We start from the raw sequence: 24951 nt of genomic DNA, 5'->3' as shown, positions 1-24951 counted from the left end.
TTCCTTGAAGCCTGTTTCTGTCCAGAAATGAGCTAATGCCGTTGTTGTATGATGGCTCACAGGCACGCCATCTCTGGAGTGCAGGGAAAAATAAATGGTGACGTTCGTTCGGTTTTTGAAGAACTGCTCACGGTCACTATCTAACACCTTTTCAATAGCTTCATTGGAGAGAACAAGTATGGAATGAAAATGTTTTTATTCCTCCAGACCAGAGCCGATTATAGCAATAAGTCAGCACAAGGACAATTGCTTTGTGTTGCCTAGGCAAACAAACGTAGAGTAATATTTATTTTGTGTTCATAGACCAGTTTGCATAATCACTGACTAAAACTGTGGATTATATGTAGGACATGTTGATAGACCAGATTCAGGCTAACAAGCTATGGCAAAGACAGTAGCTTGATTTATCTACTACCTGAAATCCTTTTCATTAAAAAGTATGAATAACAAAATGTGTCTCTCCATGAACACATGTTCAAGTAAGGTTATTAAGGAAATTTGGATGGACACGATTTCCACGGAAATAAATGAAGGTCTGCCCAAACAGAAAGATTTCTTAGAACCATTTCAGCTCTCTTGAAACTATTGTTAAGAATTAAAAGAAGAAATTGTGATGAGAATGCTGAAAAAGACAGTTTTGATATTTTCTGAATTAATCCTTTCTGACATTTAATTTTAAAACATTTTCCAAATTCAAAATGAAACAAAACTTATTTCTATAAATAAAAATCTTGCAATTAGACCGCTTTTTTTTTGTCTGTTTGTATGTGGTTTTTTTGTTGTTTGGTTTTTTTTTTTTGATTTTTTCCTTACAAACTGAAGGCAAATTTTAAAATCCTAAAACAGCTCTGGGAGATGACATTTTATTCTGAGCATAAATCTAGCACACATGGTTTAGTGACTTTATTTTAGTTACATTCACTCATTTCTGCTTGTGTGTTGCAAAGAGTTTAGTGCTCAGGTTTTCACAGAAAAATATTTTAGGAAAGAAAATTTCAAAGTCACATATCTCAGTGTTTCTGAAGTAAATAACCCTGATGTGATGAATGACAAATCACAAACAGGGAATCTGATTTAACACTTGAATTCATTTCTGATTTAGAGAGTAAAGCAAACTATTTAAACAAGTTAATGGGAGAAATGAATTCACGAGAAGTCCGAGGTAATGGAATTTCCCTTTGTGTGTTCCTTGAGCATGTTTTTCTTTGTGACTTATTTGCTTGTATCCATTCATGAAATAATATTCCATATCTAAATAATTGAGGCAGTCTTTTCCTGAGTATTTCTCAGGCACTTAGAATATATATAGCCTATAATTATAGCAAAATGCCAAGAATTTAACAAGATTAGAAGATGCAATCAGATAATTACACAGATATTAGGTATCTTTACTTGTGTGCTGCAATATTTTTTTAAATCTTCACACTTCAAACTTAGAAAATGCCTCAAGGGGAGAAACACATTTTTCAATGAATATTTAACAACATACATAGGGACATTTCAGTTGTCTGAAACATCTTGGGAAGTAGTCTGGTCTACGCAAAGACTTAAATGAGGAGAGGGAATGAATGAGATGCCACATTTATTCATCATTTTTCTTCACTCCTGTAAAATCCTAAGCACAAGGTAACAGAAAAGAAATGCATCTCATGATTTTCCTTAAAAACAAATTGCTTTGTTTTCCACTAATAGTAACTTTGTCATAACTTCCCACAGAACGATCCAGACTGCCAAAGGCAGTCATAAGTCAGTACAACTTCTACAAGCTGAGGACCTGTCCTGCCTTGATGCTCCAGCCCCTCTCCAGCCCTGTCTAGATGGGCAGATCACCTACACGGTCAGCAGAGAAAGCAGAATGCCTCCCTGTGAAAAAAATAATAATAAAAATATTTTTTAAAAAATGAACCTGCAGCTTGGATAGTTGCAGTAGAGACCAAACTGATTGTTCTCTCCAATTGTGTGGGAGATCACATCTGTAACTGACATTTTGCCAAAATTCTCCCTTCCTTCAAAGAGATCTGCAGTGCCAGAACTTGACAATATCCCATCACCCAAAACCAAGACTCGCTCGGTGTCCTGTGTCTATATTAATTACCTTCAAGCTGCTTTGTTGCTTCAACCAAAGCAGGCTAGTGTGCCAGGACACTGCTTCTGGTGAACCTGATAAGTGCACAGCAGGAGCACTCTTCCAAATGCCTGCAAGAGACCTTGGTTAGATAGTGCCCAGCTACAGTGACAACAGCCACAAAATGTTCCTATATGGCTATTTTTACTCTTCCACCTGGCAGGATTTCCTATGCTGCCCTCAAACCCGCCCTTTTCTTTTTGAGATGTTCTGTTTTCTGTCTCTAAAGGAACCATTTGCATGGGGCATTTCAAAACAAAGTGTGAACCATTCCAAGTTACATTTCAAAAATTTTGCATATTATCAGTGTTTTGAAAAATAGCCAGTGATAGAGCTCAGTTTGCTAGGTAGGTGCCAGGTACCAAGGACTCAATTTGCAGAGAAAGTGCTTTAACATCTTTTCCACAGATTTCAGCCTGAATTAGAGGAGGATGATGCAACTTCTTAAAACGTCTTAAATCAGCCAGTAAAAATAGACAGATGCTTAGTAATCAAGTTTGAAAACTTTTAACACCTCTGCTTTGTCCCATCGTATCTGAAAATAAGAATGAGAATAAGAATAAGAAAATAAGAATAAGAATTCATCCAGAATACAAGATATTAATTTACTTAACATCTATACGACATTTAAAAGAACAAATAATGGCAAGTTTAAACCATAACAGCCTTTGCAAATGAAGGTTTGGGGGCTTTCCTTTCTTTTTTGTTCTTATTTTGTGCACTTATTTACTGTCATGTACAGTCATTATATAGTGATGCTTACACAGAGAGGAACCAAGCAGAGCATTTTGAAGGGTTCACAAGGTTTGAGAATTTAAAAGAGAATTACTGTCATATTTCAAAAGGTCTTATCCCTCCTTTCAGTTAAATTGATGTTTATAAGGTCACATGTAGAGGTTACATGGTCACATGTAGGCTCAAATTAAGTCTTGTATGGCTTAAGGAAGAATGATCTGCCAGGACCTTACAATACTTTTGATATAAGCTATATATTTGATATAATTGATATAAGCATTACCTTTTGATGTGAGCTGTGAGTTTCTCTCTGCGCTGACCCACAAAACAAACTTGGATCAAACTAAAATACTGACTGTGATGCTGAGACCAAGGCTGTCCTAGATATCAGTTGGCCATCAACTTGCACTGGCACATCTTCCTCAGCAAGCCAAAGTCCCAGAAGCACGCCTGTAGCCTCTGATAACAAAATTGTGATTTTGCTAAGTTGTGTGTTTTCATCTGCTGACTAGGAAAGTGAGAAGAATGCCCAGCAGATTATGGACAGAAGGGAGCAAGAAGAGGCTGGGAGCTGCTAGAACAGAATAGAGTGGAGTGGAATGGAATGGAATGGAATGGAATGGAATAGTTCAATTGGAAGGGACCTGCAAAGATCATCAAGTCCAACTGCCTGGCCGCCTTAGGACTTAAAGCGTATTGATGAGGACATTGTCCAAATGCCTCTTGAACACCGACAAGCATTGGACATCCACCACCTCGCTAGGAAGCCTGTTCCAGTGCTCGTCCACCCTCACGGTAAGGAAATTTTTACTAATATCTAAGCTGTTATGTTTTAGGTCATGCAGTTGCATTCCCAGGTGTTTGTCCATTAAGCTCCAATTGTGCTGACCCTTCTGCTGTGCCTGCCTGCATGCACGTGGAGGGGATAGTATGCATCCAGTCTGCATGAGCAGCATCCCCTGCCAAACCATGGTAGATGTCCTTTCTTCTTCTGTGGAAACAAATGCTCCCAGAGGGGCCGTGAGACACACACACACCCCTGAGATACTCTTAAAGAAAAAAAGTGTACACTACAGGGCCTGACTCTGGGAAAGCCACAGGGGAAATCCCAGCAGGGGTTTCTGTCAGTCCCATCAGACGTGTGCAGCCATGGACGTGCCCTGAAAATATCCATACAGACACACAGTGCACTTCTGCTTCTCTTCACGCTCAGAGCAGGCATAGCAGCTTTTGCAGTTTTTCAGCCAATGTTTTTTCCCTTCCAGGTGATGTTTGGCTCAATACAGAGACAAAGGAGAGGGAGGGAAAAGAGAGTGCACTGGGGCTCTCTTTCTGCTATTAAATAAACCAGACTGGTGAGGTTTCTGTGGCTGATGGGCAAGTACCTGTGTGAGCTCCCATGTGGCTGCTCCACGTCCCCTCCTTGGCAGCACAGCCATGCCCAGAGCCTCTCTCAGCAGAGGTCACTGACATATGTTAATATTGAAGCATGCCCTGGAGATAGATGTCTATGGATGGACAGAACAGGTCAAAAATTATGCTAAGATACGTATAAAAAATTAAACAACCCATGTCTCTGGGAGCCTGTACCCCGGTCCTTAATTATTTATTGTAATAGATGCAGCTGCCCTCTCCTGCTGCCACAATCTGTGCTTAAACTGCCCTCACACCCTGTTGGAAGTAATTTAAAGCCCTGGAGACATCTCCACGGATGCTGTGGCAATGGGGCAAGATGCTCTGGCATGTGGGACCCTCCTTAGGGGCCACAGGAACCCCCTGCAGACACAATCCTTCCCACAGACCCTTTCCCCCTACCATCTCTGTGCACCCTGCAGCTGGTAGGACACTCCAGACCTTGCTGGAGCCCTGTGCCCATCCATGGCTTTCTTCTGTCTGGATCACTCATAGGGCTGCTTTACTTCTTTTGGACTTGGTGTGCCTGCTGCAGAAAAAAAAGTCATGCTGCGAGACTGCATGAAGGAATTTGGACTATTTCTGCCTTGTATTTGGGCACTGAGATTATATTTGCCTGTAATCAGAAACATTACCTTCTCCTCCCCCCAATAAAATGATTCTTCTAATATTTAAGTTCCAAGACCATACACTGTGTTTATAAGCCTCAGGCCCTGAAGTAAAATAAGATTGAGTTTCCCTCAGGTAAGTACTTCCAGACACTTTATCTGCTATATCATTACAACTATACTCTATTTGTTACTGTACTATGTAACACAATACTTGCATTATATTCCACATGAAAAGCTGTTTCTGCAGCATCTTGTCATCATTTCACAAACGCGGCTTTGAAGCCGTTTTGAATTCTGAATTCGGTGCATAACAGCTAAGGCTCAAGTGCACAACATCGTATTATTTACTCAGATGGGGTTAATTGCTGAATAAAAGAATGGTTCCTTTCAGTTTACCTTTTTACAGCCTCACTCGCACTGGATATGGAAGACAGGAAAGTCTGTGATAAATATCAAACTTTCTAATCAGAAACTAGCCCAGTCGTATTTGAAATCTTGAACTTAATCCAGAATCAGGAAATGCAGCCACTTGTGTTACTGTTGCTGAAAGAAGAAAATGACCTTTTTATTGTAGCTTACATTCACTATTGTACTTGTGAACCACGGGGAATGGAGCAGGAGAAATGCAAGGGCTTAAGGAGACCTTCTTTTAACAAGAAAACTGAAATTGGGTGTAATAAAAATATATAGCTGATATAAGGGCTGTGTTTCTCCAGGGGATATTGGTGACTTTGACACGGATTCAATCCTAACTTTCCTGCTTCTTAGCTATTGTTAAATGTTTTCTGTCAGATACATTGCTTTAAATTTTACCAGAAGAAGACCATTTGAGAAAAATTAATAAGCCACACCTTTAACAGGAACACAAAAGTGAAATAATGCTCTAAATTTTGAAGTGAAGATTGACATTCAGCAAATACTTTTATTTCCCAGTGATGTTACGGGGTGAATGCCTGCAGGATTATTTCAATATAATGACCCTCTGCCGATGACTAATTTATAGCTGAAGTGGAAGCAACAACAGTACCAAAGGGCTATAACTCAACAGCATGCTCCTGGACTGCACACAGTGGTAGGTGACGTTGGACCAGATGAGATCACAAACATAAAATTATTCACCCAAACCAAGCTTTTTTTATTTTATGTTTTTATTTTCTAATGAGTGCTTCATTGTGGTACCCGCTGAGGTTCTGAAGAACTGGAGAATCAGATGCAAAGGGTATTGACAGCACAGGTGGAGCTAGATTTGCCAAGCAGTCATAATACTTAAATGAAGTGGACAGATTTTAGAACAGTTTTAATATATTTTTAAATATTTTAGAAATTCTAAGAGCATTATATATTCCTCAGGGCTGGCCATTCTCTTTGGAAATTTGTAGTCTTAATTCTCTGGAGAAATCAGATCCTAGTTATAAGTGAAAGTTTAAGTTGATGGGTCAGACAGTGGAAAGCTGTAAAAGCTTCCTGTGCATTTTTATATAGTTTTCAGTATCTGGTAAAAGAGAATTGGTCTTGATTTCTGATTCCTAGATCTCATTTTTCACTCTGCTGGATTCTGGCATTAAGATTTTCATTTCCTTGTCACTGTTTATGATATAAAATTCTCCAGAAGATATTCAAAATGGGATCAAAACAAAATCACACACCAACACAAAATAAAAATTCACAGGAATTTCCTTAAGCTTGCCTGTTACTCAGTGAAACATTGGTGTTGACTGAAAGGATAATCTTTTACTTTTCTGGAAAAAGGACGTGTGGATTATTTTATCAGATCACCAGCTCTTATAGGGCATAATGAAAATTTTGCCATGAGTTTCAGCTGGAAACTTTAGGCCTTACCCACATGGTTCATTGGCTGTGATATGCAAGGACTGTCTAAGTCCAGCACCGGCCACTCTTGTACCAAAGGACGAGAGAGTGAATGATTAAATCCCACCACCAGCAGCCACCAGCAGCGCTCTGTGCGATTCCCCAGGGTCCAACCTCAGCACTGGCAATTACATGGTGCTCCCCAAGGAATTAAACTGCACTGACACGTCACGTTAGCAGGTGGAGTTGCAGTAGATGGGATGTCAGTAAGCCAGTAAGCACACCTTGAGCCCAGCAGCAATTCTCAGGCTGGAGTTGGACAGGAAGCAGTTTTATAGTCCCACCTTTACTGCTGTGGATATTTTAATTTTTCACTATGCTTCCGTGAGAAGAGGGAAATCAAGACCTTCTGAAATGAAAAGAAAGAACAACAAAAATCAAGAAAATAACTACATTGTAAAAGCCAGTTCTGTAGTTAGGTCATTGGCTTGAAATCTGGGAAAGTAACCTCCATGTCACTGCTCTAAGTCATTTAGAATAAGAGCTCATTTAGCATAAGAGATGATTGAAAGGGACATAGCTAGTCAGAAAGGCTGCTGTAATAAGCATCCACCACACAATTATTTTTGCAAACACATCAATTTGTGTGTGTCTAACCTGAGTGCTGATTGAAAGACATGTTTGTTGAAATACAAAACTAGACCAGCCATCTGCCTTTTATACTCTGCTTGGATGTCTGTTTCAGAATATCCCTGTTACAGAGAAATTTCTTCTCATTTCCACCCAATACTTATATGTGTATAGCGTATTCCCACCTGTTCCTACATGAACAGTTTCTTCTAACACAAACTGTTTTTCCCACTCTGATGTTTCTGTGATGTATTTTTACAGATTAGTTAAATCCCTTCTCACTCTTCTTTCTGCTGAGCTAATGAGGTTTAACTGCCCACATCACAGAATCACAGAATCACAGAATCATCTAGGTTGGAAGAGACCTCCAAGATCACCTAGTCCAACCTCTGACTAACAAGTCCTCCACTAAACCATATCACTAAGCTCTAAATCTAAGTCTTTTAAAGACCTCCAGGGATGGTGACTCAACCACTTCCCTGGGCAGCCCATTCCAATGCCTCACAACCCTTTCAGTAAACAAGTTCCTCCTAAGATCCAACCTAGACCTCCCCTGGCGCAACTTTAGCCCTTTCCCCCTCGTCCTGTCACCAGGGACGTGGGAGACTAGACCAACCCCCACCTCGCTACAGCTTCCTTTAAGATACCTATAGAGTGTGATAAGGTCGCACCTGAGCCTCCTCTTCTCCAGGCTGAACAATCCCAGCTCCCTCAGCCTGTCCTCATAAGACTTGTTCTCCAGACCCCTCACCAGCTTTGTTGCCCTATGTCACCTCATACAAGAAGAAATCCTCCTCCAGCCATCCCTGCCACTGTGGCAGCAGAGGACTCGCACACAATCTTTGTAGGAGGCTTCGCCACCAGCATCGATCTTTCCATCCCATTACTGAAAATTCTGGGTGTAAATCTCTTTCATTTGGACCATGCTGAGGGCTCACAGATGCTCTGTAGTTGACTAGCACCCCCTGGTCTTCCTTCTTTTCTATTGTTTCATAGTTATGAAGTCTTAAAACAGCAGAAAACTCTTGTAGTTTGAAAATAAAAGTGTGACTTTGCCATAAAACCTGTGTTATTTTAACCTCTTACTCTTATTTCAGACCTCCTCTGAGCTGATGATGCTTCCCTGTTTGTTATCAGCCAGTGCCATCAATACATTTATGTCTCTGTGTTAAAGTCACTAATGTAAAAATTTTTGTAAGATGAGTTTAAAAGTATCTTCCATATACTTTGTCAATAACATCTTCCCAACAGTTTTAATATAACTAGTGATTACATGGTCTGCTTAGCCGGTTTTTAGAGTTTTAGCATAAAAATTATACAAAATGTGTTCATACAAAAGAGAATCTCCATCCTAGCAGTTTTGTAGCAAGCAACAAAGGTATCATGTATGTTTTCCTTGTTCCAGATATACATCACGTCACAGAAGAAAGTATTGCCTTAAGTCTGGTTGATCCACTTTTGTTATATCCCTTATGTCTTTTATTCTACTTTCTGTTTACTTGTATTGTTTCTTTCCAAGGTTTTCTCTAAAACCTTACACGCTGTTGGAGGACACCTAAGAAACCTGAGGTTTTCAGAATTACTTTTTCCCTCCATTTTAAACTCCTTTCTCTTCCGCCTGTTAGACCTTTGCTGACAACACAAAACACCAGAAATCCAGGATGGGGGTTGTTCAACAACCCGGTTTAAATTAGGAAACTTCTAATCTCAGCCTCCCGTATGAGCTTGGAGTGCTCAGAATCATTTGGCCCTACTTCCCTGACGGTGCTGAATTCACTGCTACAGTAACTCCTCAGCAAACAAGCAAGGAAGATTGATAATCGGTTGCCTCACTTGCTGATGTGACATTCAGAAACAAAGCATGCCATATTTATTTAGTCTATCTCCAGTTGTGCTTTAATGATGGCTTTGTGACGGCACAAGAAAGAGTTAACAACAAAAAACAAGTCCTGCTTCAAGTATTTTTATAACTTCATGCTACAGAGCTGTGGAGAAAAACAACATTTTAAGTGTTGCTCTTTTTTTCCATTAGGTTGTCTGCTTTTACAGGTGGTGAGTCAATATAAGATCTGAAAATCTCCACACATGAAAATGTGATGGAGAGATGGTCTGCAACTGAAACACTCAACCTGTCTGACCCGTTGCTTGAGGGTGTATAACACAGTCACTCAGTGACTAACTGTAACAGTCTGGTGTGTGAACACCTAAATCTATGAAAGCCAGAGATACAGCTGTCTCCCTAGCAGCTGGTTCTCCTTGTCCTGGAGCAGTGGATATAGACTCAATTCCAAATCCCCTGACAAAAGAGTCTAGCAGTCACAGCATTCACCCAACAACCAAGTGAAGAATTTCACCTGTAATCTATTTAATAAAAGACAGACCCCCACTGATTCTTTCCTACCACTTTCATTGTTTTTAAGATTTGCATGGCTGTTTATCACCTTCAAAAGTGAATTATTTGTGTACCACTATTCTGCCAGAAAGCTGGATCAAGATGAACATTTGGAGTCAGAGGGAACAGAACTGACAGCTTTGGCTTTACATCTTCTCACAGTCAACTGATACCACCAGACTGCTACCACAATCAGAACATTACTGGATAATTCAGGTGTAAAGGGACCTCAGGGGGCTGCTAGCCCAATCTGCTGCTCCAGGCAGGGTCTGTTTTCTGGTCAGCTCAAGTTGCTCAGGTCAGGTCTTGATAACCTCCAGGGATGGGCACTGCACATCTTCCCTGAGCAGTTGGTTCCCCTGCTTGATTGCCCTCATGGGAAAAGAGTTTCTCCTTGTATCCAGTTGGAAATTCAGTTGTTTTAATTTAATTGAAAACAAAATTGTCTGTTGTCTGTTGTCCTGCTACCATGCAACTCATCTGGTCTCATGGACTTGTAGAGGTTGGGTCCTTGCAAATAGTTCCTCACTGGATCCTCAGCCAGAGCTGGCTATTCTTATCACCCTTGAACCCATTAAATAAACACAGATGTCTGGGAGGCCTTGCCAATGAAGAGGCAAAGCAGGCAGCAAGTACCTAAGCTCCGTTTTGTCTGCTGGCAGTAGATCACCTTCCCCTTTCAGCAACAGAACCTTGTTTTCTCTGCTTAGCCTTTTCCTGAGCTAATGGTAGAAGTTCTTGTTGCCTTTGACATCTTTTGCAACCATCAACTATAGGTGAGCCTTGGTTTTCATAGCACTTCCCTTGTATGCCTGGGCGTGGGTTCCAAATCCCTTTGTGGCCTCTATCTGCTTTCACTTCCTGTGTGCTGTTTTTCCCTGCAGGAGCTTGTACTTGTGTTCTCTGTTTAGCAAAGTCAGCCTCCTGATACACCTACCTAATTTCCTGGGTGTTGGGAGGGATTGTATTTGAGTCTGGAGAAGGTTGTCCCTAGCACCTGCCAGATTTCCCGAAGATCTTTACCTTCAGAGCTCTTCCCATGGGATCCCATCTGTCCATTTCCCAACTTAGCCAACCTCTGGCTGCCCCTATTCAGCTATTCTTCCTCCTCACACCCCTCAGGATCTTCAACTTAGTGGGCACTAAAATAGTGGTTGCCACTGATTATCACATTCCCAACCAATTCTTTCTTGTTTGTAATAGCAGATCTAATTGTGCATAACCCATGGTTGACCCATCCAGTACCTCTACCAAGAAATGACCCTGCCCTCCATAAACCTCTTAGACCGCTTGTGTCCACAGTGCTGCTCTTCCAGAAGATGCCATGAGGTTGAAATCCTACATAAGAAATAGCATCTCTCATCCAAGGACTTTCTTGAGTTGTTTAAAGAAATCTTTTCCCACTTATTCACCTTGTTTGGGTGGTCTGTAACTCCATCACACCAAATTGCCATTCTCACTGAGCTCTCCTCTGATCATGATGCACAAACTCTCACCCAGCCCATCAACCATCCCATTCAAGCACTTCATATATTAGATCTGCTTCTTCACATAGAAGATAAGCTACCGTTGTTTTTTCTGTGTCTCCCGAAGAGCTGATATCCACCATAGCAGTGCAGTCATCTGAACTTTCCCCTGCTCATCCAAGTTATTCCAACAATGTTGTAGCTCTGTAACCACATGCAGAGCTCTAGTTCCTCCTGCTTGTTTCCCACTCTCTGTGTTTTTTTGCACTTGAACTTGAGTCAGGCTTCCCTTCACACTTTTTTATCATTCCCGAGGAATTTATTTTTCTTATCCCCCCCAAAATTTTCTTTCCACCCATGACCATGGTTTCTTCTCTTAGAGGTGGTTTGCAGTCTCCTTTCCCGAATGGTTCAAGTTTAAAGAACTTTCAATACCTAAAATACTCGATATCTTTCAATATTCAGTACTTTCCAATATACAGTAATGTTCAAAACTTTGCTTTTCATTCTTCCTGCTGTGGGTGTTTTGTTATTTATTTTGAAACACGTTAAATGTATTCATATCAGATTTTTCATGCTGTGTCACCATGACACATTTTCTTAAAGCACCATGAGATGTTTTCTTGAAAGGGGCACTGTGTGGATTTTCCAGGGTGCTTAATGATCAAAAGTAGCAGCCTGCTTTTAGCTGCCATCATTGGGAATCACCACACAGAAAGATACTTTGGAGTAAATGTATCAAGGGCAGTGATGGCAGGAGAGTCTGGTGCCCTTAAGTGTCATTTATTGTTTTTATCCAAAGGCAACCTTTTCTAACGAGTTCACCAAACGCATAATAATACTGTCTTAAAGTGTCTGCCACACAGAATAAGGTCATGCACCACCACAGAGGAGGTGCAAGGGAATGAAAGGTGGACAAAAAGTATTGCAAAATATTAATTCGTATCATTTTTTTTTCTGATCTCTGAGAGGACATGAATCTTTGAGGAGGAATGTGAATGAACCAGAAGGAAGAAGATAACATATGTCCTTCAGAGAATGAATGAAAATTGAGTTTGTTGCCTGTTTTGTTCCTATCAACATGCTATTTTTGGAATTTGATGTAAAACTCCTGTATATTTCTAATATCAGTGAAGCTGACCACAATATGAAACAGCCACTGGAAGATGTCCACAGATGACTAAGGGGGTTTTGGAATTAGACTGACTGATATATATCGCCAGACAGTACAACATGGGCAGTCTAATGGAATAAGACTTTCAACATTGTAAAAATGCTTGAGGCATAAGCAGAATTATTCTGAACTTCAAGTTAGAAACTTTGGGTCAATTGGACAAAAATTCTTTTAACTTTGGGAGTTGATCAGGTTTGACTTGTTCCTTTATGAGACTGTCCAATAATTTAGGAAATAGGTTTATCTGTTTGTTTATTTGCTTTCCTTCTCTTTCTTGTCTATGCTGAATCTTTCTATACCAAGAAACACAAAGAAGTCAAAGGCCATTCAAGACTTGCTGCACTCTTTCCGAGACAGAGTCTTCAGACAGCCAGAACTGCTTTTTATGCAATTTATTGGCAGCGAAAAGGAATGGAAGAGAGGTGAAGAGATGGCCCATAAAAAAGGTTGTTCTAGGTTGGTGTCTGATCTGGAATTTCACATCTGGAGAGGTGGAAAGTCAAAAGGCTCAGTTTTGCCCTTTAGGTGTGGAAAAGTGAGTATGTTTTATAAATAACATGTCCTTTCACTTGAGCAAAAAATAATAGCATGCTGTACATGACATTCCTTCTCTGAGTAGGTGAGAGTGAGATGAGGGCAGTAACATTTGAACTGAAGAGGGAGGTGAATCAAATTCTACCACTTCTTACCTATCACAAAAATTGCAACTTGATAGGAACAAATCAATCTGGACATAATAATGACCCAAACATAAGCATCTCCATACCAGTGATTTAAAGATGAAAAAAGGAATTTCAAACTTGTATTGATTTCTTGTTTCTTTCCATTTTATTTGAAAATGAATGTTGGAAAATTTTATTTTAGCTTGGTTCAGATTTTTAAACATATATATTTAAAATTAGATATTAGATAGATAATTAAAATCAGATATTCATATTCCAACCAGGCTGAAAGATACTGTGACTGGTGGACTAGTAGAGTGGTGACACCATTGAAGAATTTGTTGAGACAGGTATTTTAAGGTAACTAAAATGACTTTTAGAGTTTATTACTCCCATTTAACTTCAATATTTAGCATTGAAAAGAGAAGGCTTCCTTGAAAAACTAAGAGTCAAACCATTTTAAGTATTATGATTCACAGTAAACACTTCTTTTACCTTCCAGTAATTCTTTGAAAAGACAGACAATGCCAAAATTTTACTCATAATTTTAATAATATAAAGGGGTAAAAGAAGAAAAACTCTTCAGATACAACTTCCAGGTTGTTCTGCTGTGAGGCAAGGGCAAGGCAAGGCAAGGCAAGGCAAGGCAAGGCAAGGCAAGGCAAGGCAAGGCAAGGCAAGGCAAGGCAAGGCAAGGCAAAAGGCAAGGCAAGGCAAGGCAAGGCAAGGCAAGGCAAGGCAAGGCAAGGCAAGGCAAGGCAAGGCAAGGCAAGGCAAGGCAAGGCAAGGCAAGGCAAGGCAAGGCAAGGCAAGGCAAGGCAAGGCAAGGCAAGGCAAGGAAAGGAAAGGAAAGGAAAGGAAAGGAAAGGAAAGGAAAGGAAAGGAAAGGAAAGGAAAGGAAAGGAAAGGAAAGGAAAGGAAAGGAAAGGAAAGGAAAGGAAAGGAAAGGAAAGGAAAGGAAAGGAAAGGAAAGGAAAGGAAAGGAAAGGAAAGGAAAGGAAAGGAAAGGAAAGGAAAGGAAAGGAAAGGAAAGGAAAGGAAAGGAAAATATTTTTAACACAGACATGACTTTAAGGAAAATAAATTTCTAGAGTGAAGCCCTAAGTCCTTTTGAAAATAATGACAACAGTCAAGTTCTGCATGATTGATTCTTAACTTCTAGTGTAGAAATCCAGATAATTTCAGTGGTTTACTGAATGTGACTAAAATATTTTTTTTAATACTTCGTTATTTACAGAAACAGAAATTCAACCTGACAGTTTTTTGCTCTTTAAAAGTTTTTGTATTTTTGTTTGTTTGGTTGGTTGTTGTTGTTTTTGCTTGGTTAGTTTTGTTTGTTTGTTTGTTTTGTAAATTACCTTTCTATATCACAAAAGAAGATTTTATTTTTCAGAGATTTCTGATCCGACTCTCTAGGTCAGAAGAGCATTGGTGGCAGCCATCAAAGGGCATCTGGTATACCATGCAGCTCTGCCCACCCCACTGCCTTTTTTGCTGATGATGTCAAGGACTGAAGGTTAACCCAGAGCAAAGATAGCACACATGAGGGTTCCAAGAGCCAAACAGCTCCTCAAATGCTTTGCCACGACTTGGTATTTAAAGCATGGGCTGCCATGACTGAAATCTAACACCTAATCGCTCAGCCTTCAAAAGGCTGGACAACCTCATGGCAAAGCCATTAGATTCTGGAGGTCTCCCTTAGTGGCATATATACAATAAAAGAAGTCTGTAATGTCATATTTCAGTGAACCAAAATCTCATATTTTCTTAACTGTTCGTTACTGCTTTTTGTTTTTTCTAAGTCTGAGAGAGAAATGTAAGTAGATTTCCCAGTGATGTTGGTGATGTGACTATCACAGCAATTAACTGATTGCATCTGGGATAACAGCTATCAGCAATATTACTTATGGGTTATTTTTAGCTGTACACATTGCATGGAAAAATGAGATGCCCAATAAAGGAGACTTGCTGCATCTTTCATACCTCAAATGGGAAAAAGGAGGGCAGACATGTTTTGTCTGTTCTGTTTTTGTCAAACAAACTGAGCTCTGATCTTATGGATGAGTCTGGAAGGCTGTGAGTGTCACTATCTCATTATACAGGGCACTTTGGTTACTTCCACGGATGATTCAGCAGAATGTGCAGAAGTAGAGAAGTGACACATTTGTGATTTCTGAGGCCTTCTTCCAGCAGAGATTTACAGTAACTGATGATGAGACATATTTTTAACTATTCCTAATGTATACAAAAAGCCCAAACTTGAACTATTACGTGTCCTCTGCATGCATCAGTCTCTCACATGTTTTAGCCATCTTGACAATTCAAGACTTTGCTGTTTTTAAGAGTTTACAATGTAAAAAAGAATTGCACTTTGGTTTAGTTAAGGTTTCTGGATTAATGTACGTGGATGTTTCTGTTGTTTATAAGCATCAGAGTGTCTGTTCAATAGTGAGAATAAATATACGTGCATCTCAGAAATGAGGAAGAATGGAGAAATTTCCCTACAATTAAGATTTCAAAAGGCTATTCTTCTAGGTCCATAAGAAGAAACTTTCTGAAGTCCCACCACCAGCATGCTTTTTGTCTTTTTATTTTACATGCAATACACTATGTAAGTGAGGTACGAAAAACACATTTTCTTTGGTATTGTGTCTACTGAAATGAGGTTTTGCTAAGGCAAAATCATGGGGTTTAACAATCTAAGGTTAAGGTCCAGCCTCCTAAACCATTATGTGTGTCTCCTTCTCTGGAGATTGGGAGCCAAGACATCTATCTGTATGATATCTACTATTGAGGCACACATATAATTTATTTGATTAACTTCGGGAATGAATCCCATGACAAATCAACTCCTGGCATAAAGCTTGCTTAGGTCTCTGCCTGCTGATGTGAGGGAGCTATTAGAAAACATTTTGTGAGATGAAAACAGAAGTGCCATGCAAATGTCTCAGATATGAGGTGGCAGCAGACTTGAATATCTGAAGGTACCCACAATTACCAGGAGACTTCTCCTTATAATGGATGTAATGAGTTGTGTCAGGTTTTGGAGTTACACGGGCTAATAGGTGGATTGAACTGGCACAGAATGAGTTTAAAAGGTTCAGGGATGTGCATATGATTCAAGGAGCAGTACCAGGAAATATCCCTGGCCAGGATGCCCCAGGAAATCACATTTCTTTTTGCTCCATTAAATGTCTCCTGCCAGCTGCCTGGCTGCTGTGTCAGCTCTTCAAGCCTGTCATGGCGCTGCCTACTGGCAGCTCTTACGACATTGCAAGGAAACCTCTAACAAAACTTGCTGCTCCTGCAGTCGCCTCTTCTCCCCCTCTCCAGGAGTGCAGAAGAGATTGCTGAGGACACCAGGACATCTTCTGACATGGCCTGTGCAGCCAGGACATGGAGGTGTTTGGAGCACAGTGTGCTGCAGATCCAGGGTAGGTATTGCAGTCTATCTAACAGATTTCAGCTCAGGTTTCGGATTTGAGCTCTGAGAGCTACTTCGAGCTGGTATGGTGGACCAGTGTGCTGCTGAGCAGGGGTCATTCTGACACGGAGGAGAGCTTGCAGTGGTTCCTGTTCCCATGCATGACACACAGCAACCCAAATGGCCCAGAGAGAGAGGCCCCTAGAGAGAGGCCACAGCAGTGTGCTGCAAATGGGCCTGGCACAGACCCACCTCCGGGGACAGAGATGGGAGCCAGAGGGGTGAATCTTGCTCTGCCCGTAGAGAACCTGGCCAGGTAAGCAAAGCTAGCTCCAAGTACTGCTTGCCCAGAGGTGCAAGCACACCCAGCCGCCCAAGCACTGCACTGCAGATCGCAGGCCCCATCTGCTGCACAGCTCTTGCACCTTGGCCCAAAAACTGGGGTGAGGACTGAAGAAGGGATATGAAAATGCCAAAAGAGCAGACTGTGAACTTCTGACCAGGACCCAGATTAAACTTTCCTGGCACTTAAGGATGCTCTCCACAGAGCACACACGGCAGGACCCAGAGTGCCTGTGGTCTCCTCCATGGCCGCGACTTGGGTGGCTCTGGATTCCTCCACACAAGCATCTCCGCCTGGAGCCGCAGCCAGCTGTGCCAGCAGCACGGAGACCGGAGCTGGTTCGATATCTCTGCTGAGTGACTCATTGCAGGAATCCAACTTCTGGTGCCGTCACGGGGATCCTACTCTCACTGCAGTGCCGTCGCCCCGAGCGAGCGAGGAAGGAGCGGGCTCTGGAGCCAAGCCTGCAGCCTCCGCTGTTGCTCTCAGCATGGGCTCGCATTCCTCCAGCACAGCTGCATCACGTCGCACAGGGCTTTGCATTGCTGGAGGACAGTGCCACTGGCAGGCCTGAGCACTCCTATCTGCTTTGTCAGGAAAACAACTGTTAGGGCCAGCTTCGGTCCCGTAGTCACGATTCCCCCATTCACACAAGGCTGCATGGGGAAGGTGGGGGTGCCTCAGGGCAGGAGCTGACTCCCTGCCACCAGCTCTGCTGCTGAAGTAATGCTGTGAGATACAGCATAGCCTTGTCTGCAGGGGGAGAGCCCTGAATTACAATCTGAATTAGCTTTAAGTGGATTAGTTACACCCTATCAAACTCTTGTGTGCATGTTGCTATTCAGAATTACAGTGACCTGATTTCAGCACAACTTAATTCCACTCGTAATGTGGTTAACCTAAATCTTAAGATGAATGCTTTATTACAGCTGGTAAATCTGCTTTGCACCTCTGCTTAATTTGGATTAACTTCCCAGAGGGACCATCCGTGCTTGAGCCCTGCTGGTGGCCAACTCGGGTTAAAGCCTCTGCTGCTGCCCCTGCCACTGTCACTGCCAGGAGGTGGAGTGCTCCCTGCCACAAGCTGAAGGAGCAGAAGAGGGTCAGTTACTGTGGACTACTGCCATAAGTCAACACTCAAAGCCCTTCTCTCTCTAGCTTTATCACCACCTGCCTCCTTAGGCAGGTACCACAGAGTCTCAGGGTCAGGACAGTGATGTGGGAGAAGGAGGTGCCACCACCCTGGGATGGGACAATCTAACACTGTTGCTGTGGAGAAACAAGGAGGTTCCCAGCTGAGGGGAGGAAAACTGTCCTGGCAGCACCCCCTTTTCCGAGGCAGAGGAGGGAGGTACACCACGGGTCCTCTTTAGCCTTCAAGGTAATCCCTGCAGTGGAATTCCCCACTCACATGGATGCTTCTGTAGACTGCTACTTCCCAAACCCTTGCACAGGCAAGTCAATATTTCCTAAACGTGATGAGTCCAATGGTCAAGATGACCCAGAAGTGTATCTGGGCATCACCACTAACCAAGGAACAACATTGCAATCTTTGATTGCAGAGCTCTCCTACAACTACAGGGCATTTCTGCCCCTCTGGTGTGTGCACTTGGATGTGTTTCTTACCACTCTGAAATGATCAGCAAGAATCTGGTTCTGCCTGAATCTGAGCATTTTTCACTTTATGAATATTTGTCTAAGATGTCTGATTATTAAGGCCAAATGAAGCCTTCACTTCCTCTATAAATATTTGTGCAATGACCTATAACTACTGGCCAACATGCCTGCCAGCACTCCATTAGATGACATCCCATTTTACAATTAACTATTATCATTTGATAACCTCTTGAGGTTAAGAATACAGATGTAAGATCTCCAAGATTTCTGATGGGAATACTTCATATCAGAAGTATGTTTCCCTTGAGGATGACATCACCACAGGGACACATTTTTCAAATAGTTTGGCCATCATATTTTGAAAGCTTCTTTAGAAATACAAAAATTATTTTTGAGCCCTAAAAGAACTTTTCTATCGGTTTCAAGTAAACATACTACCATTTAACTCTTTTGAAAGCCCTGCACAATAACAACAAAAAGTGTCATGGGAAACAAAGACAAGTATTGTTGTGTAGCCAAAGAAAGAAGTATGTCCAATATACAGTGTATATATTACCTGACAAAAAAGTTCTTTGCTGAATGCTATCCTAGCTTTTTGTGTGTGTGTGTGATGAAATAGTTCAAGTGGTGCCTAAGTCACAGTTTCAGATCAGGACCCTGACAGATTGTGGAGCTGGACTCCAGGTTCAAATCTAAGAAATCTCTGTGCACTGTGAAGCATTAGCTAACCTAAAGCCCTAAGCCTGAACCCCTCCCAGACATCAAACTCTGGTAAAAGTTGGATGTAAATTTAGTCTTGCCTCTGATTATAGACAGGACTTTTACCAGTGCCTGGGTACTGAAGGTAAATCAGGCAGAACCCTACTCAGTTTGGGTCCTCTTCTGCTGGCTGCTGCAAAGAGCCCTGCTGGCTGCTGCAAAGAGCCAACCATGTATGATTGACAAGGCCACGGGCTCTCGGGTCTTTATTGTAGGACAGCACTAAATAAATGAACATTCATTACCTCTTTTTTTTTTTTCCTTGTAGCTGATGAGCAGGTCTATAATTGCTCTGAGATGTTCTCTCACTTCCATTTATCATGCTAGATTAAAAATCTCATGTAACCTCAGTAAAATCTCATGAAGTATTACTCCATCATTCAAAAGGTAGCCATGATCTAATTAGTATTATCTTTATAAAACCTCATTTACTTATAATGTTATTTTGATAATATAGTATGCAAAATCATCCAAATGAGACTTTAAATTTACCCTAAAGACAATATACAAACTAAGAATGTGCACTTGAACTTCATTAAATAAGACTAGTTTAAGTGCCCAACCCCATTAATGCTTCTTGAATGCAGCACTAAAGTCACTTCCATTCTCAAAGGCTTCATAGAATTTCTAATAGTTTGATAGACAATCTCTAAAGATGTGTTTAACAGGAATGACGAACATAACAAAGCATAATTTAAGCAATTAATTAGGTCTGAAATCTTAGTGTAGAATTAACATTGTGTGTCTAAGTTTCATAGTTTGAAAACCCATGGTATATTTTAAAATGTGAGTAGTTTTTCTGAGCTTTAAGAAGGAAAACAAAGTCAGTGTTGCTTTCAGAAAGCTGTATTAATACCTATGTGTCTTGATGGGTGTATTTATATTGTGAGACATATTAACTAATAAAAGAATGGTACCTTAAGGTAAACTGTTCTTCACTTCCACCAGTTTAGACAGCCAACAGTTTGGGTGTGTTCATAATAGAGGAAAACAATGGCTCCCATTGGCAAGGGTACCCACTCCTCTGTTGCATGTGCTCAGAGACTTTGCACCACTGGAAGGGAGACCCTGAAAAGCAAATTGCGGCATGTCCACATAACAGCAAAATACAGGCTGTTTTAAAAAACATCAGTGAAAGAGTGTTAGACTACTGCTGAGAAAGTGGTCCATCCATTTTCCAGCCTATGCAGAAATCTTGTGATAAGCTTCATCTTAGTCTTTTCAGAATACATACAAAATTCAGTTGTGCTATGTGGGTTGAAAAACTGAGCGAAAGAAAAATATGTATCTATATACAGACTTTTTTATGTTTTATATTGCAGTATAACTGTCACTCTGGTCATCTTTCTTATCCTGCAAGGAAATGATCTTCTTTTATAGGGATAACAGCTTGCAAGTCTGTTTTCCGTGAGACACCTCCCAAAATAAATTAAGTTTATACAACGTGGGACAAGTATTCCTTCTTTTTCTTTCTCTCCCACTTCACTTTTATTGTACTTAGGCATTTATACCACACATACTAATAAATTGAATTTTCCACTACATCATACTGATGTAGATTGTGAAAAAGGAAAATAGAGTATAATCAGATTCTGTTAGGTAATATGGCTCTCGCCTCTACCTTTCTATCATATTAAAAATGGTCAACACTCTTGGGATTACATCAAATCTATTGCTCAGAAAAATACTTTAACTACATATAAACTAACAGTATAGTTAAAACATAAAGAACATACTTAAAGACCAAGCAACGTGATACAGAAATGCGATGATGCCTTTTTGATATGAACACTGGTCTAAGAATAGAAAGAGAAAAAGAAATTCACAGGAATTGTGGTTTAAGTTGATAAACACATGAAAGTGCATGAAATATGCATTTACTGGTCTAACAGTCCATGAGAAATTGTCACTCCAAGAAGAAATATTTGCAAAGCATAGAGAAGTTCATAGAGTAACACCAAATTAAATAGATTTCGTTGTCAGTTTTTGACATTACTAGACAAAAGACCACAAATCAGTAATACAGACTAATTCTAATGTGACCTAAAATTATAGAAACATAAGAGAAGGAATGAAAAAACTTTCAAATTTAGTTTAAAAGTACAGATGTCTTTGTTTTTTCATTGGCAACTTCAGCACTATTGCCTTTGGACATTTTATTTTTAAGAAACATCTGTCCAATTTGGATCTGTCATACTGCAACTGTGATTAGTTAGAGATGTTACAGAAAGCAAAATTATTTATGCAAGTAAAGTCTACAGAGATAGTATCTCATGAATACAAAGTAATAAACTTCGTGAGAATGACAATTTGAATTTTTCTATTGTCTTTTACCCATGGAGCCTAAACCACCTGAAAAGCATTATTTAATTGTATATTGCATAACCTAGAGAGATAGACAGGATGCATAACTAAAGCTCTGTAAGACTCCACTGAGACGGAAAACAGCACATATTCAGAAGTAGGAGTGCAATACCACAACTTCAGAGGACACGAGGATGGAAGTCAATGAAAATTCAAGAACACGTAAGCAGGTAGCCTGTAATTATTTATGTTATGGTTGGCTGAGCTATCACCTTTAACATCAAAGCACTTGGGGTCCCTACTCCGTGATGCTTACAACCACAAGTGGACGGTCATTCTTCCCCTCCAAATATGGCAGTGGTAACTGCTCTGTTTTAAATCGTTTTTGTGAGAACTTTGAGATAAATTTTAGAGCTGGACAAAAAAATTTTAGACAAATAGTTTACTCGCCAAAAAATGCAGGATGACTGAAGTTATTTGGGAGCTTGGATTGAATTCAGCAAATTGTTTCAGCCAAACAATGTGGGGGAGGAAAGTGGAATTCTGAAAATGTGAAACATTTTGTTCTGACATTATCAAAATTACAAAATTCTTCCTTTATTTTCTTCTTTTTAGTTCAAGCATTAGAAAAAGTGGGCAGTGTAATCAAAAGAGAAGAAAAGAGGAGAATGACACACCACAAGAAAAACCTGGAGTGTGTCACACTTGGAAGCTTTTCAGTCCGACCATTTCCAGTTTGTGCAAGAAAGTCTCCAAATGAGAATGAGCTGTACCACAGAGAATAAGGATACGTGCACATTCCAGCTGAGAACATATTTCTCCTGTGAGTTAGAGCAAAGATGCACCAGTTGAAAGCTGGAAAATGCCGTTACTGAAGTCTACCAGTTTGATCTATTTGCTTGTCTTACATAACATGTTTGATGAGAAGTGATTTAGATGGCTTCTCATCTGCCTTGACTGAACTATTTTTGCACGGGTCATCCTCTGCCTTTTAGTGGTTACAAATATCAAGTAGACACAACTATCAGTACTCTGGAATTGACCACACATCTTAGTCAAAGGCTTCTCTTAGCAGACTACAGTTGCCTAGAGCTGACAAGTGCAGAACAAAGTTAAAGCTGTCTTACCTGCTCACCAGAGGACTGTTTCGTGGCTGAGGAGACATCACCTGGTGACTGAGGAACCAGCTAAAAGCAATTATTTTCCCACTCACCAGCAGAGCAGCATGCAACTTTTCTTGAACTCTGGAAAACCCATTGAATATAATCCACGTGACTTAAAATGATTGTCCTATGGCATACATTGGGCTAGTACAGTTATACAAATGGCCACAGCCAACTAGCTCAAGATCAAGGAATCCAAGAAAAATAAATCAACCTTTGCACATTCTCTTGTCCCAAGCTCCCCAGCAAGATCTTCAGCTGCAGCTGAAGGTCAAGACCAGTGACTGTATTAGTTTCTGAGCCCTAAAATACTGCCTTAAAGAACAAAAAAAAAAAATAAATAAATGTATCTAAGCCTTTGTGCTAGAAACCAATTCTAACCGTGGCTCTCATCTCAGCAGTCAGAGGTAAGAGCAGCTCTCGTGGCACTGCTGTGTACATTCAGAGAATGTCTGGCAGAGATGGCACTCTAATAGGACCAAACAGTTGTTCTAGCAGACTGAGCTGCTCAGGCTGCAGATTTGGAACTGACTATTTAAAGTGTTTGGGAGACCCTATGACTCAAGCCCTAGCATTGAACTCCTGCTTGATAACAGACAGAGGGAGAGTGCTTACTCATAAACATGAGTGATGTTCAAATGTCTGAAATATCATTCCTTCCACTGTAGGAAACTGGCAGGGAAGCAAAAGATTAGAGGACCTACAAAGATGCATAGCTCAGGGACGTGTGGGAGGCTCTGACCCATTTCTGGCTGGATGTGTGAGCCTTCTCTCAGGGGCATGTTGACCAATCATCCGCAATACAAACCTTCAAGCCCTGGCAATTCACCTTGAACCTCAGAGACTCTGGAGTCTGACCCCAATCTGTTGTTGCTCATGCAGTCTGGATGGATTGGGCAGCCCTCAACAAACTACAGCTTCCACTGCTGGCAGAAATCCCAAGCTCAGCTGTACTGAGGCTCGATGGCTTCTCTTGCCCTTTGAGAGCTCATATAAGCTCCCTTGCAAGGCAAGAATCTGGCATCCAGAGCTGCAGCTACTAAACTCCATTTACAGTCATCTGCATATGATTTGCCATATGGAGCTGAGGCACCACACTGTTGTGAAGGGAGAAGAGAGATGTGGAGGAGTGAAAAACACTCCTATAGGATCCAAATCTTGTTTCAATATTTTCGTAGGTTCATTCACTTTTGCGGTGCACAAGGAATGGGAACAGAGGAACTTTTGAGTATGTGTATGGCAGACTCACACACGATGCACTGGGCTGTTGATGTGAATTTGGCTGAGCTTTACAATGGCCATATATTGACTCATGTTAGGAAGCAGCTCATCCCAGCTGTGTTTGTTCTGATGCTGATTTCTGGTTAGGAGTCTTCTCAGGGCCCAGAAGTTGTTATCCACAGTGGTGTGTGGGAAAATGCAGTTCACTTCCACAGGGAAAACCTTCTGCTACCAAGATAACAGAGAACAGGTGTTGAAATCACCAAAGAGTGCTATGCTGCTAGCTGACTAGAGCCACAACAGGGTATGAAACAGAAACTTGTTCTGGACTTGAGTTTGACTGATTTTGGTGTGAATGACCTCTATCCTATTGACCACAGCGGTCTATTTTCCTGTTTGCTTCTTCAGAAGCTACCTGACTACCATTTATTTCAGCATACTTTTCCCTCCCCAGCTCACATTTGTGAAATATATGTATATATATTCTCAGGCTCCAAGCCTGTTGGAGTTCAAGTCTGCCAGCTGATCTGCTCTTGAGAGCACCACCTCATCTGATTCATCCTCATTAGCAAACAGTAAAGTATTTTACATAGCTTTTCTATTTGAACGGGTTCAAAAACACACCAGAGCAGCCCCACCAGCAAACCCAATGGTCAGTAATATCTGCAGGAAGGAAGCAATGAGAAGGCAGAACTGGGAAGGGGTGGATACTCTACACAGCAAGTTGAAATGACTTGTCACAGACTGCAGTGCAGAACAGAACACATACCTGATTTCCATGTTGGCCTAAACTTCAAACTGATATTTATTCTGACATTTAAAAGCAACAGAAAAAGGTAAAACTGTTGGTCTTGTTTGTTTGTTTTCAGAGTAACTAGTTCTTTCATATATAATTAGAGGAGAACATGAGGAGAAGGAATAAAAAAGAATCAGAAGAGGAAAAGGAGTAATTATTTATGAATTTCACCATTTTTTACTGAAAGGGAAAAAAGCAGACCTGATGTTTACCAAGGAAAAGAATATTTTTCCCTGATCTTTGGTAGACATAATGATTATAGCAAAGAAAAAGTAATAGAGAATTTGTTGTGTTTGCTATTTGCAAA

General features: G+C 40.8%; 1 long non-coding RNA gene across 2 annotated transcripts in view; it reads right to left on the bottom strand.

Annotated features, from left to right (window-relative positions):
• Window positions 1–23180, bottom strand: part of LOC136789783 (uncharacterized) — a 96573-nt gene extending 73393 nt beyond the window's left edge. The window contains exon 1 of one of the 2 annotated variants that reach the window (XR_010828726.1): window positions 22592–23180. This is a non-coding gene — a long non-coding RNA (uncharacterized lncRNA). The remainder of the gene's footprint in view (window positions 1–22591) is intronic. The other variant, XR_010828727.1, reaches the window with a different exon arrangement.
• Between the last annotated feature and the right edge of the window lie 1771 nt (window positions 23181–24951).

Source organism: Anser cygnoides, chromosome 2 (genome assembly GCF_040182565.1).
Source record: "Anser cygnoides isolate HZ-2024a breed goose chromosome 2, Taihu_goose_T2T_genome, whole genome shotgun sequence".
Lineage (NCBI taxonomy): Eukaryota > Metazoa > Chordata > Aves > Anseriformes > Anatidae > Anser > Anser cygnoides.
This window is presented reverse-complemented; position numbering and strand designations above follow the sequence as displayed.